Source organism: Saccopteryx leptura, chromosome 4, assembly GCF_036850995.1.
Source record: "Saccopteryx leptura isolate mSacLep1 chromosome 4, mSacLep1_pri_phased_curated, whole genome shotgun sequence".
NCBI lineage: Eukaryota > Metazoa > Chordata > Mammalia > Chiroptera > Emballonuridae > Saccopteryx > Saccopteryx leptura.
This window is the reverse complement of record NC_089506.1, coordinates 79,437,941-79,454,343: the sequence shown is the minus strand read 5'-3', so window position 1 is coordinate 79,454,343 and position 16,403 is coordinate 79,437,941.

Genomic DNA, 16,403 nt, shown 5'->3' with positions numbered 1-16,403 from the left:
TCCCACCCTAAGTGACTTTGTATCAGAGACTTCCTTGTTTGTATATGGGATTAAAGGTTTTGATTTCTACACTATGAAATGGGGCAGAGGAGCCCATGCTGGGAGCGAGCAGAGGAAGGCCACATGGAGGAGAGAAGCCAGTTTGTGCAGAGTTTGTGCAGAGAGAAGAAGATGGGGAACAGAGGTGAATAAAGCTGGTGAGCTAGAAAACTTTGATTCTAGGAAACTCGGATAAGTCAGTAGCTTTGTGAGCACTTAATGAATGGGTTTTGGAGCCCAGTATGTGTTTTTACTTGCCTGCTGGGTGCAAGCTAGGATTAAAGCTAATGGCCCACCAGTTCTTGGCTCTGTTGTTCCATTACCGTCTGTCTGAATCAAATGTGAACCTACACAGACCAGGTGGCTGTGATGGGGGCTGCAGCTACTGGCTTTACAACAGACCCTCATTTTTTTTAATACAGGTAATACTGCAACAAAATTCTGGACACATGACACTGGTTTGATGGGTCAGTAGTTATTAGAAGTAAAGAAAAGCATGTGTGGAAATTGCTTAGGTTAGAAACAAAATAGTAAGAAAATAGTGTGTCCTTAAAGTCATGGTGCACTTTTAACCTGTTGGGCAGATAAAATATATTATGCTCACTTTGTTAAAGATGGCACTGCCCACCTGGAAGCCCATCACCCAGGTGATATTAATGTGTGTTGGGGGTGGGCTATGGGCAGGCAGGATCCTTGTACCCTGATGCTTGGTTTTGGGACTAAGCCTTTCCCACCCTTTTTGATGTGGGGTGGTACAATCCTATCATGCCTCAGATATGTGACTTTGTATTTGAGACTTTTCTATTTTGTACACTGGACTAAAGGTTTTTATTTCTACACTATAAAATGGGGGCAGAACCGGAGCTTGCTCTCTCGGTTCCTGAGATTAGCATTAGAGGAGAGAGCAGAGAGGAGAGCAGAGAAAGGCCACATGGAGGAGGCCAGGAGAAGCAGCCAAGATGGCGGAGTGCTAAAGGAAAAGCCAGTTTGTGCAGAGTTTGTGCAGAGAGTAGGAAGGAGATGGGGAACAGAGGTGAATAAGTCTGGTGAGCTAGAAACCTTTGATTCTAGGAAACTCAGATAAGTCAGTAGTTTTGTGAGCACTGAATGAGTGGGTTTTGGAGCCCAGTGTGTGTTTTTACTTGCCCGCTCAGTGCAAGCTAGGATTAAAGATGATGGCCCACCAGTTTTTGGCTCTGTTGTTTCTTTACCGACTGTCCAAATCCAATGCAAACCTGCATGGGCCAGGCTGCTGTGATGATGGCCTTGGATACTGGCTTTACATGACCAGTCACAGGAAAGCAACAAAAGATGATAGAAATGTGAATCTGCACCAAATAAAAGGAAAACCCTCCTAGTTTCTGTAGGATGATATGGCAGCATGTGCGCATGCACAGATGATGACGTAACATCATGTATACAGCAGAGCAGTCCACGACCACGCTAGTCAAGATGTGGACAGTACAGAGGAAAGTTCAGTGTATTCTGTGGCTCACTAAATTTGAATCTGTGACCAAAGTGCAATGTGAATATCGGCACATTTATAATGAAGTGCCACCACATAGAAATAACATTACTCGGTGGGATAAGCAGTTGAAGTAAACCGGCAGTTTGGTGGAGAAACCCTGTTCTGGTAGGCCATCAGTCAGTGACGAGTCTGTAGAGGCTATACAGGATAGCTACCTAAGGAGCCTTAAAAAATCTGTGTGTGAGCCCACATAGACAAACTGCACTGAATAGGTATGAAACTGGGAGAGTTTTCCTTTCATTTGGTGCAGATTTCACATTTCTATCATCTTTTGTTGCTTTTCTGTGACCAGTCAAAAGCGCACCATGACTTTATGGACACATTTTAATGGAGTTCATTTTTTTTTCAGCTTTGCAGGAGTAGGAATAAAAAAGTGTTTTAGATCCTAAACAGTACAAAAGGAAGCTATGTCTTATTTTGTGTCAGACACTGTAACAAAATGTCATAGACTGAGTGGCTTACCCACAACAAATTTATTTCTCCGATTTCTGGAGGCTGAGAAGTCAAAGACCAAGATACCAGTAGATTCAGTGCCTGGTGTAGGGTTGATACTGGATGGCCTTTCCCCCTCCTCAGCCAAGTCGGGAGGTCACAGATCCTGACCTCGGGCCATGAGATAAAGGGTAATTAAACTGAAACTAAGGTTTTATTAAGAACAATGGAAATGAGTCACCAGATATGTACCAAGGAAGGGCAATTCAGAACAGGTGCATGTCCGTCCCCTTATCTCCTACTTACCATATTTCCCCATGTATAAGATGCACACTTTTTCAAAAAATTTGGGGTCTAAAAACTGGGTTCATCTTATACAGTGATTGTAGGTTTTTTTTTAACTTGCATTTCTTGCTTTTTTGCACTTGTTTTTGTGTTAATTGTTGTAGGGGTTTTTTTTACTTGCATTTTCTGCTTTTTCGCATTTGTTGTCTTTGCGCTCATTGTTTCATACTTGTTACTGGTATATTATGGTAGGTTACATTTTACCAGCTCTACCCAGAAAAGGTTCAGACAAGATTTTTGTGCAGTGCTGAATTGAAGTTAAAAGTGGTTCAGTTTGCAAAAGTGGATGGAAATCATGCTGCTGAACATAAGTTTGGTCCTCCTCCAATTGAGAAGTCAATCTGAGACTGGCTATGAGAAGAAACCCTACGGAAAATGCCACAGCAGAAGAAGGCCATGAAAGGTAAGTCAGGAAAATGCCCTGATACAGAGAGAAAATTAAAGATATAGATTGAAGAGCAAAGGGCAATTGGAATTTTTGTGTCCAAAAAGATGGTTAAGCGTGAGGCAAGAAAAGCTGCTGATGAAAAAGAAGTTACTGGTTTCAAAGGAGGACACAATTGGTGTTTCAGGTTCATGAAACAATATGGACTAAGCATGTGTACATGCACCAAAGTTGCCTGAACGCTATGAGCAGAAGGCCCTTGAATTTCATCATTTTGTTATTCAGTGTCGGAAGACACATCAGTTTGAGTTGGGACAGATTGCAAATATGGACAAGGTCTCCCTTCAATTTGATGTCCCAAGTAACAGAACTGTTGATAAGAAGGGGGTGAAAACTGTAACTCTGAAGACAAGTGGACATGAAAATAGCCATTTTAGTTGTTCTAGTTTGTTGTACCAATAGAACCAAGCTGCCTCCTATGCTAATTTTCAAATGCAAAGCACAATGCCAAAAGAAGACATTCCTCAAGGAGTGATTGTCCATGTACATGACAGGGTTGAATGGATCAGGATGTGATGAAGATCTGGTTTGAGAAAGTTTGGAGGAGGAAACCAGGTAGGCTCCTCTGCAAACCTGCCCTATTGGTGCTTGATCAGTTCAGGGCACACATAACAAAAAATACAGAAGAATGCTGCAGAGCAAAAAGGAAAACTTGCTGTCATACCTGGAGGCTTGACATCCCAGCTCCAACCACTTGATGTCAGCATTAACAAGCCCTTCAAAGCTGCCATGAGAGATGAACAGAGCCCATGGATGAAATCTTCTGGGGAAATTTGACACTAGTAGGAAGAGTGAAGAAACCAACTGTAGGAGAAGTTTGTACCTGGAATAATCTTAAGATTGAGATCATTGTCAAGTCATTTAAGAAGTCTGACCTGTGGTGGCGCAGTGGATAAAGCGTTGACCTGGAAATGCTGAGGTCGCTGGTTCGAAACCCTGGGCTTGCCTGATCAAGGCACATATGGGAGTTGATGCTTCCAGCTCCTCCCCCTTCTCTCTGTCTCTCTCTCTCCCTCTCTCTCTCCTCTCTTAAAAAAAAAAAAAAAAAAAAAAACTACAGTAATCAAGAGAGTATGGTATTGGCATAAAAATAGACATAATCAACAGAAAGAACTCAGAATTTAAAAATAAGCCACAAAAGAAGTGTGGCATTTCAAATGCCATATATGGAACTGAGGACGAGGCAATATATGAAGGCAGTGATTCATCGTCAAACACAGATGAGGACAAGCTAATGGATGGGAGTTTGGACAGTGATGAGGAGTTGTATGAGTTTTCTGAAGAATAAAACTCAATTTTAATAACTTTATTTAATACATTTTTCAAATTTTAGGCCCCAAAATTAGGTGTGTCTTATATATGACAATGTTTTATGCATGGGGAAATATGGCACATGCTTGCTTGCATATAGACAAAAATTTTGCTTGAGTAACTGCCCAGGGCTTAGCTATTTAAACTGCATGGGGTTGCAGAACATTGAACAACTGGTCGTCATCTCTGCTGCTCTTGTATGTAAGTAATAAAGACTGTGTCTGCTCCATCTTATCTTCCTTGTTCTTTCCTTGAGAGCCCACAACAATCCCAGACCAATTATTTGAGTCTGGACCTCCTGCCTTACACCTGGTCAAAGTTCTCTTCCTGGTTTAAAATGGCTGTCTTCTTGCTCTTTCTTCATATGGAGGATGGGACAAAGTATCTCTCTGTGGTCGCTTTTATAGGGACACTATCCCACTTATGAGGGCATTATCCTCATGATTTATACAACTCCAGAGGGCCTACCTCCTAATACTTTATCTTTGGGGTTAGAAATTCAACTCATAAATTTGAGCAGGAGACACAAATATTCAGCCTATAGTAGTCCACACTAGCCCTACAAATTCATTGTCCTCTTGCATGGAAAACATATTACATCCCAATGGCCCTAAAAGTCTTAATCTAGTATCAACTCTAAAATCTAAAATCCAAAGTCTCATCTAAATATGATCTAAATCAGCCTGACCTGTGGTGGCACAGTGGATAAAGCGTCGACCTGGAAATGCTGAGGTCGCCGGTTCAAAACCCTGGGCTTACCTGGTCAAGGCACATATGGGAGTTGATGCTTCCAGCTCCTCCCCCCTTCTCTCTCTCTGTCTCTCCTCTCTCTCTCTCTCCCCCCTCTCCTTTCTAAAAAAAAATGAATAAATGTAAATATGATCTAAATCAGATACGAGTAAAATTCATCCTTAGGCAAATTCCTCTCCATCTGTGAACCTGTGAAACCAAACAAGTTATGTGCTTTTTAAATACAATGGTTCAATAGGTATAAAACAGATATTCCTATTCTAAAAGGGAGATGTAAGAAAGAAGAATCCAGGTCAAAATAAGTCCAAACTATAAGACAAACTCCATGAGATCTTAAGTTTCAAAAATAATCTTTTTTGGCTTGATTCTCTGTCCGCCATTCCAAGTGTACTGGGGTAAAGATCTGCCTTCCAGATACAATGGAAGGACTGGTACTTGCCTTCTGAATCTACTGGGGAAGGCATCCTATCCCTGCAACTCAGCAGGGTAAGGACTGGATACCAAGATTCTGGGTGGTCATGCTCCATGATTTTGGGTGGTCCTAACCTCACTCGTTTTACCAAAGGTTACCTACAAGTGAGGCGATGATCCTTTCTTTTGAAATTGAAGAGGCAATCTTAATAATCTCTGGATCACCTTTTGGAAATTCTTCCTTTGTTCTGAAGAACACAATTTGGCTTCCACTGAGACAGCTACTTAGGCCCATAGTTCACATACTCACTAATCTCTTCATCAAATGGTTGCCTGGACACACACTTAGCATTCCCTTCTGAACATGCTTTCTCATTTCTGCAATATGGATAGACTGAGGATTTTTCAACTCTTAAAATTCTGTTTCATTTGAACTTAATTATACCTTTGGTTTTTTATCCTCTGACACTTTATTATAAGCAATCAAGAGAAGTTAAGCTGTATCATCAACACTTTTCTTAAAAATTTCTTCAGCTAAATATCCAATTTCATCACTTGTTATTTCTACATTCTGTAAGACACTAGAAGCCAAACACAATCCAGTCAAGTTCTTTATCACTGTATAACAAGGATTGCCTTACCACTAGTTGCCAATAGCATGTCGCTCATTTCCATCAAAGACCTCACTGAATGGCCTTTACCATCTCTAAGGCAAGTGGCCATGCAGATTCACACTGGATGCAGGCAAAAGGTAAAGGAACTGTGGAGCCAGAAGATGATGGGCTATTCCATTTATTAAATTCTTGTAATGGGGGGCAAACAAACAGGCAGGGAAGACCGCTTCACTCTCACCCAGGGCTCCCAATGTCCCGACTCATTCTCTGGACTCTCCCTCCAGACTTTCAGGCCCCACCAGCCTCAGCAGAGCTCAGTCAAACAGACCCAACCAAAGTATCTGGGCTCCCAAGCCCCTCAGCTCTCTTTCCCTTTCTCTTTCTTTCTGCACTCTACCACCAAGCTCAGCAAGGCTCCCAAGGCCCTCTGCACTCTCTCTCTCTCTCTCTCTCTCTCTCTCTCTCTCTCTCGCTCTCTGCACTCTCTAGAAAAACAGGCTGGAGGAATAAAACCTTCTCCAGCAAACAATAGCAAAAAATGGCCTCTACCAGAAGACAGGCAATCCATAATTTGGAATCTGCCACCATAAGGGCAAGCATCCGCAGCCTTCCATAGACTATACATACAAGGTACTGCCCCAATACAAGTGAGCAAACCTAAAAAAAACACTTGTTTACCCAACATTCCACCCCTTTTGTTCACTTCACAATTACACCACAGGTATCCCTGTGCAAAGAATGAGGTACATTATATAAACAAACAAACTAGAGCAACAGCACAAGTTATACAATTGCAACAATTACAAAGGTGCCCTTCACAATGTCTCCCTGAGCACTCTGCCCAAGGCACAAACTGAAGGACCATCTCTGTCTCCTACTCCACCGTAGGTGGAAAGGCCTCAGGGCTGTGTTTGTGGAAACCTTAAAGTGTCCTTGGTACATATCTGCAACTGAATGGGAGCTGCCCGATGCAGGAGGGCCTCCACCAGAGCTGGTCCCCCTCATCAGGGTCTCTCATACTGTCCAAAAGTGGCATGTCCATCCAACAAGGGAGCTGATGCTCCCCTTTGGTCACAGTCCAAGAGTCAGTACGCAATAGACAGCCCAGTTGTCTGTGCAAATCTCCAAGGTAAAGATCCATTACAGGCAACTAGTTTCACCTAGGGCCTCAGGCCGCTCTCCTCATCCCTGTGGTCATATCAGCTCTGAAGACACTGCCCCATGGAGGAGAATGTGGCAATGGTGACCAATCTCTCACCTCTGCTCTGGAGAGCATGATGTCATCAATGCTTATGTCCCAGAATCACAGCAATCCTACCAGGGGCTTAGTAGGTACTCTGTTTCTGGGTTTTTCCCTTCTGGAGTCTGCAAACAGCAGCTTTAGCCTGAGTTTCCTCATCTTCAGAAAGGAGCTGGAAACACCTGCTCCTGCTGACTCAGAGCCACTCTGCTGGCACAGCTTCATCTTCAGCTATTGCAGCTGCCAGCTCTCTACCTAAAGCTGAAGCCACAGTTATTCCTTCAACAACTGCCACTGCCAACATTCAACTTCCATGACAAACTGCAACTTACGAACCCATTTGGCCTCCATCTCCAGAGACCTTTCTAGTTCTACGTGCTGTACCTGCAGTTCTCAGCTCTGCAGCTCTTTCTTGTGACCATTCCAGTTCAGGAAATTGCTGCAATTCAGTTTGCAGTTCACTCTTGACCTCAGTTCTCAATTTCCTCTTGCAGGATTGTAAAAAACAGCCAGCCAACAGTTTCCATAAGAAGAGCCATGGAGAACCATACACTAAGGAACAAGGAGCAGTCTTCTACCCCACTCCTCAAGGGTGGTTGCGGCTCCATACCAATCTGATCCAAATCCTGCCAACTATGCTAGATGTAAGGCCAGTGGCCACCGCCATGGCCATTCAGGTTCACATTGGGTTCAGGCAGATGATAAAGAAACTGTGAATCTGCAGAATGGTGGGCCATTCCATATATTAAAGTCTTGTAACAGCAGATGAGCAAACTGGCAGGAAAGACCGCTTTCTTCTCACTCAGGCCTCCCAAAGCCCCAACTCATTTTCCAGACTCTCCTGGACTCTCAGGCCCCCACTAGACTCAGCACTGCCAGCCAAACATGTTGGGGCAAAATCTCAGGGCTCCCAAGCCCCTCAGCACTTCCTGCTGCCCCCGCCTCTCTCTCTTTGCACTTTCCAGAAAAACAGGCTGGAGGAAAACAAAAAAACCTTCTCCAGCAAATAGCAAACAATGGCTCCTCCCAACCAGAAGAAGGCAATCCGCTATTCACAATCTGCCATCCTGAGGGCAAGTATCCACAGCCTTCCATAAACTACACACACAGTGCTGCCCTGCAAAATATAAGCGAGCAAATTTGAAACATATTGGTTTGCCCCACATCATCCATATTTCTGCCAATATTATTCAGGATTACTTAGGTATTCTCTAATAAGACTGAGGCTTTCTCTACAGTTTTTTCTTTCTCAGCTTTCACCAGCATTGCTTATAAAACTCTGTTCATGGCAATGTAGGCTTTTTCTAGCATGGACCTCAAAACTTTTCAAGGTTCTACCTATTACCAAGTTTCAGAGCTACTTCCACATATTTAGCTTTTTGTTAGAGAAGCACCTCCACTTTTAGGTATCAATTTCTCTTTAGTCCTTTCAGGCTGCTATAACAGAATTCCATACACTGGGTGACATATAAACAACAAAAATTTGTTTCCATAATTCTGAAGACTAGTAGTCTATGACCAATTTGCCAGTAGATTTGGTGTCTGACGAGAGTCCACTTCAGAGACGGCTATCTTCTTGAAGTATTCTCCTATGGTTGAAGGATCAAGTGAGGTCTCTGTGTCCTCTTTCATGGAGGCACAATCTCATTCATGAGCACTCTATCCTCATGATGTAATAACCCCTGAAGGCTTCATATTTTAGTATCACATTGGGCATTAAAATTTCAACATATAAAGTTTTTGGAGGACACATATTTTCATTCAATAGCAAGCCAAGAAAAATTTTTAAGAGGAAAAGACTCTATCAGCCAAGTTCAGTTTAAGGATTTAGTCTCTCCAATCAAGTCTATTATATCAGATTGCCTTATGGTTCTCTTTCTTAAATTGAGACAGAGTAAGGGATTCAGGAAGAAAATAATAATAATGATAGTAATGGTAATAACCAGGTTTGAGAATTATATCTAAGAAATAAGTTTGATTGTGTTTTCTGTCATGTGCAACCAGCTGGAAGCAGATAGAACAGAACATACTAAGTTTTTGAGAGCAGTATATACTAACAAAACTGTAAGCTCATGATAAAATGTCTTTGACTAATTTTAAAGTATTACTGGAAAAAAATCTGTCCATGGAAATAGCTGAAACACTATATAGCTCTCAAAGAAGAATGCCTCTCAACATGCATTTCAGTCATGGTCACAATAAATAATGGACACAAGAATAAATTGGAGTAATATGAACAATAATGAAACAGTTGTTTTCTCAAAGTATAATCAGGGTGTAATCAAAGGCTTCCTTTTTCTTTAAGGAAGGAAATTTAATGCCATCCACCAAAAGGAATTTCAAAATTACTATGTATTTTAATTTGAGGATCTTCAATTTTATTCTTTTATATAAGTTTCATTGCATTAAAAATTGTGTGTGTGTTCAAAGATGTGAAGAACAGAGGTGAATTAATTTTATTTCCTATAATGAATGACCATCAAGTGTCTAAAAGAGAATTAAAAACTGTACATCATCTGGATATTGTGAACTTTGAGGTAGATACATTGATTGCAATTGTGAACCGTCTCCCTTAGAGAAGAGGTTGACTGTGTTCTAATTATAAATAGACGGTGAAATGAGTAGTTATTTGCTGAAGAATGGGCTATTTCAAAAAATGACATGTTGTTTATTATTGCATTTCCATCCTGGGTCCTGGGTTAGACTATATTTCTTTCCTCTATTCATAGCTTTCTGTGAAGAAATCTCAACCACTGAATTGTATGAAAAGGTCAGGTACACTACTTCTAGACTTGAATTATAAAAATATACATATTCTTCCATTCTTTTTTCCTGTCCGCTGATGGGACACAGAAAATCCAGCAGCAGATCATGAGAACCAAAGGGATCATAGCACCACAGGTTGAGAATGGCAGAGATTTCATCACCTGGCTTCCTGAATGACTGTATGGAGCAGTGATGTCACCATCCCCTACCAGGGCTCAGTGGACTTTATTAACTTCAGTAAGAAAATCCAGATGTGAAAATTATCAGACAATGATAATTGAAACAGTTATGATAAATAAGCTCCAGATTTTTTAATGTGGACCTGATAAGTGAACAGAGGGAAATCTCATCAAAAAAATGGAAACTATTTTTTTAAAAGACTGAACAAATATACTGGAAATCTAAATTATAGATATATATCTAAAACAAACATTTAAGGAATGAGTTCAACTGTAGACTGGAGTCTGAAGAACAAATGATTAATGAACATAAAGAGATCATCTGAATAATATACAGGGAAAAAATAATAATAAAGAGAACCTTGGCAATTTATGGAAAAATATCAACCAGTTTAACCTAGATTCATTGGAGCCCTGGGGAAAAATAAAAGAGAAAATGGAGCATTACAAATATTTTAAGAAATAATGTCCAAAACTTTCTGAAATTTGTTGAAAAACATCAACCTACAAATATAAGAAGCTCAGCTAAGCCCAAATAGGTCAATAAAATGTCCTACCCCGTAATAAAGTAATTTAACTATTGTAAACAATACTTAAAAATAATATCTTAAAACCAGCTTAAGATAATGCATTGTATACAAATGACAATTAATGTTTCATCAGAAACACTAGGATCAAGGATACAGTGGAACAAAATCTTTACGGTTGAAAGGAAAATAAATAGTATACCTAAAATCAATGTCAGTATAAAATACAAATAGTTGAATAAACATAACTGAGTATCAGCAAACTCACTCTAAAAGACATGGTAAACCCTGGCTGGTTGGATCAGCAGTAGAACATTGGCCCAGTATGTGGAAGTCCCAGGTTCAATTCCTGGTCAGGGAACACAGAGAAGCAACCATCTGCTTCTCCTCCCCTCCCCCTTCTATTTCTGTCTCTCCGTCTGTCTCTTTCTTCCTTTCCAACAACCATGGCTTGGTTTGAGCAAGTTGGCCCCAGAAACTGAGGATGGTTCCATGGCCTCGCCTCAGGCACTAAAAATAGCTTGGTTACTGAGCAATAGAGCAGTGGTCCTAGATGGGCAGAGCATCCCTCAGTAGGGAGCTTGCCAGATGGATCCCGGGCCCACCATGCAGGAGTCTGTCTCTGCTTTCTGACTTCTTACTTAATAAAAAATAAAATAAAATGAATAAAAATAAAAGACATGCTAAAATATCATTCTTTAGGTTAAGAAACAAATTTTAAATAGTCTGAAGAAAATATTTTTTTTAAATTATAAACTAATCAGTAGGGAAAAGTAAAGAACACCAGAAATAGTAAATGTTTGATTAAGTAAAGATAATCTTTTTATAATTATTTTTCTTCTTTAAAAGAGAGTTACTGTTTAATAAAAAAACATACTGATGATTTTATAATACATGGAAAAACAAGTTATATAAAAAAATACACAAAGAACAGGAGGATAATATATACAATTATTATGCAGTTGGGAAATTTTTACATTTTACGAACAGTAGAACAATATTATCTCTAAGTAGACTGTAATTAAGATACGTATTATAATTCTATAGTAAACACTGAGAAAATGATGGGAAACAGTATAGGTCAAAAGCCAGCAGAGTAATTAAAATGGAATACTCCCCCCAAAATTTTATTAGCCTGAAGAGCATATGAATGGCAGAAAAGAGGAACACAGATCAGATGGAAAATTAAAAATAAGTAAGATGGTAGGCATAAAACAGATTATATCAATAATAATAATAAAATGTAAATGAACAAAGCATGTCAATATGTTCTAGAGGTTGTTATACCAGACAAAAAGCCATAAAACAGTATATATTATTTTATAAAAGACACACTTTAAATATAGATAAATTCAGGTCAAACAGTAATGGATGTAAAAAGATAAGCCATACAAACAATAAGCATATACAAAAAGAAACTAAACAGACATCAGGTCAGAGTATTTAAAGAGATAAAAAGGAATACATTTTAATTATAAAAGGGTTACTATATCAGGGATCCATGGAAACTGTAAATATGTATGCACAGAGATTCAAAACACAAATACAAACAGAGAACTAAAGGAAAAAACAAATGAATACAAAATCATGGATAATTTTAATATTTTATTCTGATAACTGATAGATCAATTATCAGTAAGGATATAGAAGACTGAAACAACACTATCAACCAACCTTACTTAGTTGATATTTACAGAACACTACAGCTGATCCTTATAGAATAAATCATTTCACAAGAACATTAACTATGAGACCAAAAATTGGGCCACAAATAAGTCACAATTTATTTTTAAAATATCTGAAAATATGTTCTCCAACCATAACCTAATTAAATTAAAATTTAACTACAGTGAGATCTAGAAAATCATGATAAAAACCCCATAAATTAAGCAACCCTTCTACATTATATATGAGTTAATGAAGAAAATATAAAAAAATGGAAAATAATTCTAACTGAATGATAGCAAAACTATATACAAAATTGTGTAATGTAGCTAATGAAGAGCTAAGAAAGATCGTTTTCACCTTAGAAGCAATAGAATTGCAAACAAAGTAAACCAGTATTAAATAGAAGGAGGCAAGAAATAAAGATAGCTAAAATCAGAAAAACAAGGCTTGCACTCCACTGAGGATTTTAAGTCACAAGATTATTTTCCTCCCAATTTAAAAAAATAAACCAAATAACCTTAAAAAAATTATATTTAAAAAAACCCATTAGTGTCAACATAGCAAAGAAACCTAATAAGATAAAAAAAGAATATGACGTACACCCTGTAAAAGAGAAGGAAACAGTTGCTGCTTTGATCTCTGCGGAATGAAAGGCCAAGATGCCGTTCATCTGTAAGAAAAAGCTGCACATGAAGTCTGAGTTTAAATGCTTCTCAGGATGTTAATTAAAACAAGGAGATCTGCCCTTACCTGAGGACTCCTGAAGGCTGCACTGAATGCTTCCAGGAAAACTGGGTCAGGTTTGGTTATATTAATTAAACAAGGAGGCTAGACCCAGGTGCCCCTAATGCCAATGTGGCCTATGGGAGCAAACCAAAACCTATGCTTATAACTACCTTACACTTAGGAAATCGAAACCAAAACCAATCACAAACAGCCAACTAGGATTCTGATCTAGCCAAACAGTTTGCTTGCGACCCAACTCTGTGTTTTTCCTCTCCCTTCTGTGGAGGGAGTGCTCCTAGCCAATTCTTGTTTGGCGTGGCAGGATTGAATCGCTTTTTGATCAAATAGACTTAAATTTTTTAGTGTCTCACTTTGTCTTTAAAAGTCTACAGGACTGGCCCTGGCCGGTTGGCTCAGTAGTGGAGTGTCAGCCTGGCGTGCAGGAGTCCCGGGTTTGATTCCTGGCCAGGGCACACAGGAGAAGCGCCCATCTGCTTCTCCACCCCTCCCCCTCTCCTTCTTCTCTGTCTCTCTCTTCCCCTCCCACAGCCAGGGCTCCATTGGAGCAAAGTTGGCCCAAGTGCTGAGGATGGCTCTGTGGCCTCTGCCTCAGGCACTAGAGTGGCTCTGGTTGCAACGGAGCAACGCCCCAGATGGGCAGAGCATTGCCCGCCTGGTGGGCATGCCGAGTGGATCCTGGTCAGGCTCATGTGGGAGTCTGTCTGACTGCATCCCCGTTTCCAACTTCAGAAAAATACAAAAAAAACAAACAAACAAAAAAGTCTAGAGGACTTACAGCGACTGACACCAAGGTGCAGGCAGGACCAGGAGAATGAGGAGAAATGGCACTGCCCAGACACTGCAGGCCTGCCTTAGAACAAAACAGTATCTACCCCTGGCAGAAAAGCAGGAGAGCTGAGAAAACCCACCTGAGTCAAGGCCTTAACGACCTGCTGAACGTGGAGTATGAAAAAGGCGCCAAATGAAAGGAAGCCACAAGATATTTGGAGGCCTTACAGTTGGAGAAAAGGCAGCTCCCACTTGAACTGCAGGAGAGAATGCAGAGCTGAGAGGGCACCACTGATGAGTGGACAATCGGTTTCCCAAAGGCCCAGGGCAAGCCTGAGAATTGAGAGAAACCTGGCAGGCTCAGCTCTCTTCTAAGGGAAGCTTATACTATCCTCATTAAAGTTAAAGTATGTGGTAAATTGAATTTAACAAGCAACCACAAAGCCAAGGATCCCTACTGACTACATAGCTTCAAGCAACCTTATATAAGAAACTTACCCTTTAATGAACATAAATATTATTTACTTCTGTCTCTGCTTTTCACATATCTGGCATTTAAATTAAAATGATCACATATAAAAATCTAGACAATATGATCCATCAACAAGAAAGGTCATCCTCAGAACATTTTTATGCATTTATTGGATGATCTTATGTTTGTTCTTTTTCTATGAATATGCTATATTACATTATTGACTTTTAAATATTAAACCAATTTAGCATTATGAAATAAATCTCATTTGGTCATTGTATATAATCCTTTTTATATTTCTGTTTTGATCTGCTATTATTTCAGATTTTTGTCTCTATTCACAGATGATAATGGTGTGTGTGTGTGTGTGTGTGTGTGTGTGTGTGTGTGTGATATCTTTGTTTAGCATTAGTAACAAGGTATTAACATTGGCCTCATAATGATTTGAGAAGCATTCCCTCATCTGTCTTCTAAAAGAGTGAATGATCAGTATCATTTACAGTGGTACCTTGAGATACAAATTTAATTCGTTCTGTAACCAAGCTCGTAAGTCAGTCAACATGTATATCAAACTGCCAATACTGGACCCATGTGCCAACGTGCCAACTAGCAGCAGCTTCCTGAATCACAACTTGTATCAGGATCATTTACAGCAAAATGGTGGGATCTTGATAGCATTATACAAAGTGAAATAAGTAAATCAGAAAAAAACCAGGAACTGCATTATTCTATACGTAGGTGGGACATAAAAGTGAGACTAAGAAACATTGATAAGAGTGTGGTGGTTACGGGGGGAGGGGGGAGAGGGAGAGGGAAAGGGGGGGAGGGGCACAAGAAAACTAGATAGAAGGTGACAGAGGACAATCTGACTTTGGGTGATGGGTATGCAACATAATTGAACGACAAGATAACCTGGACATGTTATCTTTGAATATATGTATCCTGATTTATTGATGTCGCCCCATTAAAAAAATAAAATTATTAAAAAAAAAAAAAAAGAATTTCACTCGGATCTCAAACAAAAATACGGACCGAGTTGCAGCTCATATCTTAAAAATCTGTATATTGGTCTGTTCGTATCTCAAGGTACCGCTGTATTTTGTAAATGTTGATAGAATTAAAAAATTGTTTTAATAATGTTATTTTATTTTAAATAAAATTTAAAGAAAAATAATAAAATTTTAAATTTACTAATTTGTTTTATTTTGTGAAGATTTTTAATTACTAATTTAACTTCTTTACTTGTCTTTGATTTATTCAGATTCACATTTTTTATTTCTTCTTGAGTCAGTTTTGATAACTTGGTTCTTTCCAGGACTTTATTTACTTCATCTAAGTTGTTTAATTTGTTGGCCAAAATTGTTCATATTATTCTAATTATTTTTATTTCTGTAAGTTTAATAGTTATGAATCCTCTTTTATTATCTTTTTAATTATTAGAGGGAATGATTTCTTGTTATAATAAATTATAAATACAAGATTCTGTTGAAACAGAAACAATTGACAGAATATAGTTGAACTTAATTACAAGGGAATTAGGAAGAGGGACAAAGTCAGTGTATGGAGAAGCCCAACATTAGTTTGGGATAAACAAAGATAATAGTAGTTAGCCTGGGTATCTTTTGACCCCAACCCAGCGGGTACCTACCATCATTCTCCTATTCTTTTCCCTTCTGAAGCATCTGCTTAACCAAATGGCTTTTCCCTCTCTACTGCATGTATAAGTTAACCCAATAGTACCCCTTTGGATATGATGCAAAGCCAAGAGGAAAGTTTATAAATCTTATTCCAGGGTAGAAAGTGTGCATGCGCATATTCAACCCAGCACACATTATGTAGTGTTGATGCAGATGTTAGCAACTTTAGTCAAATCAGAGCTACTACCATGTGTAACCTGTTAAGGGGCCTTGTAGCTAAATCAATGCTCTTAACCTTCTATACTAAAATATCAGTGTGACAGGAAGCATTTTTTAACTCTAAATTTTTTAAACACTTCTAAAAGACTACCATTCTGGGACTTATTCAGAGGGTACAAAGATGGACAGAGAAAATGTTAGAATATCAGATCATATATGACAAGTGAGGGGAGGCAGAGGTGGAAAGAGGTTGTCCTAGGCCTAACTTACTATATTAAAATATCTACATGGCAGACATATTCAAG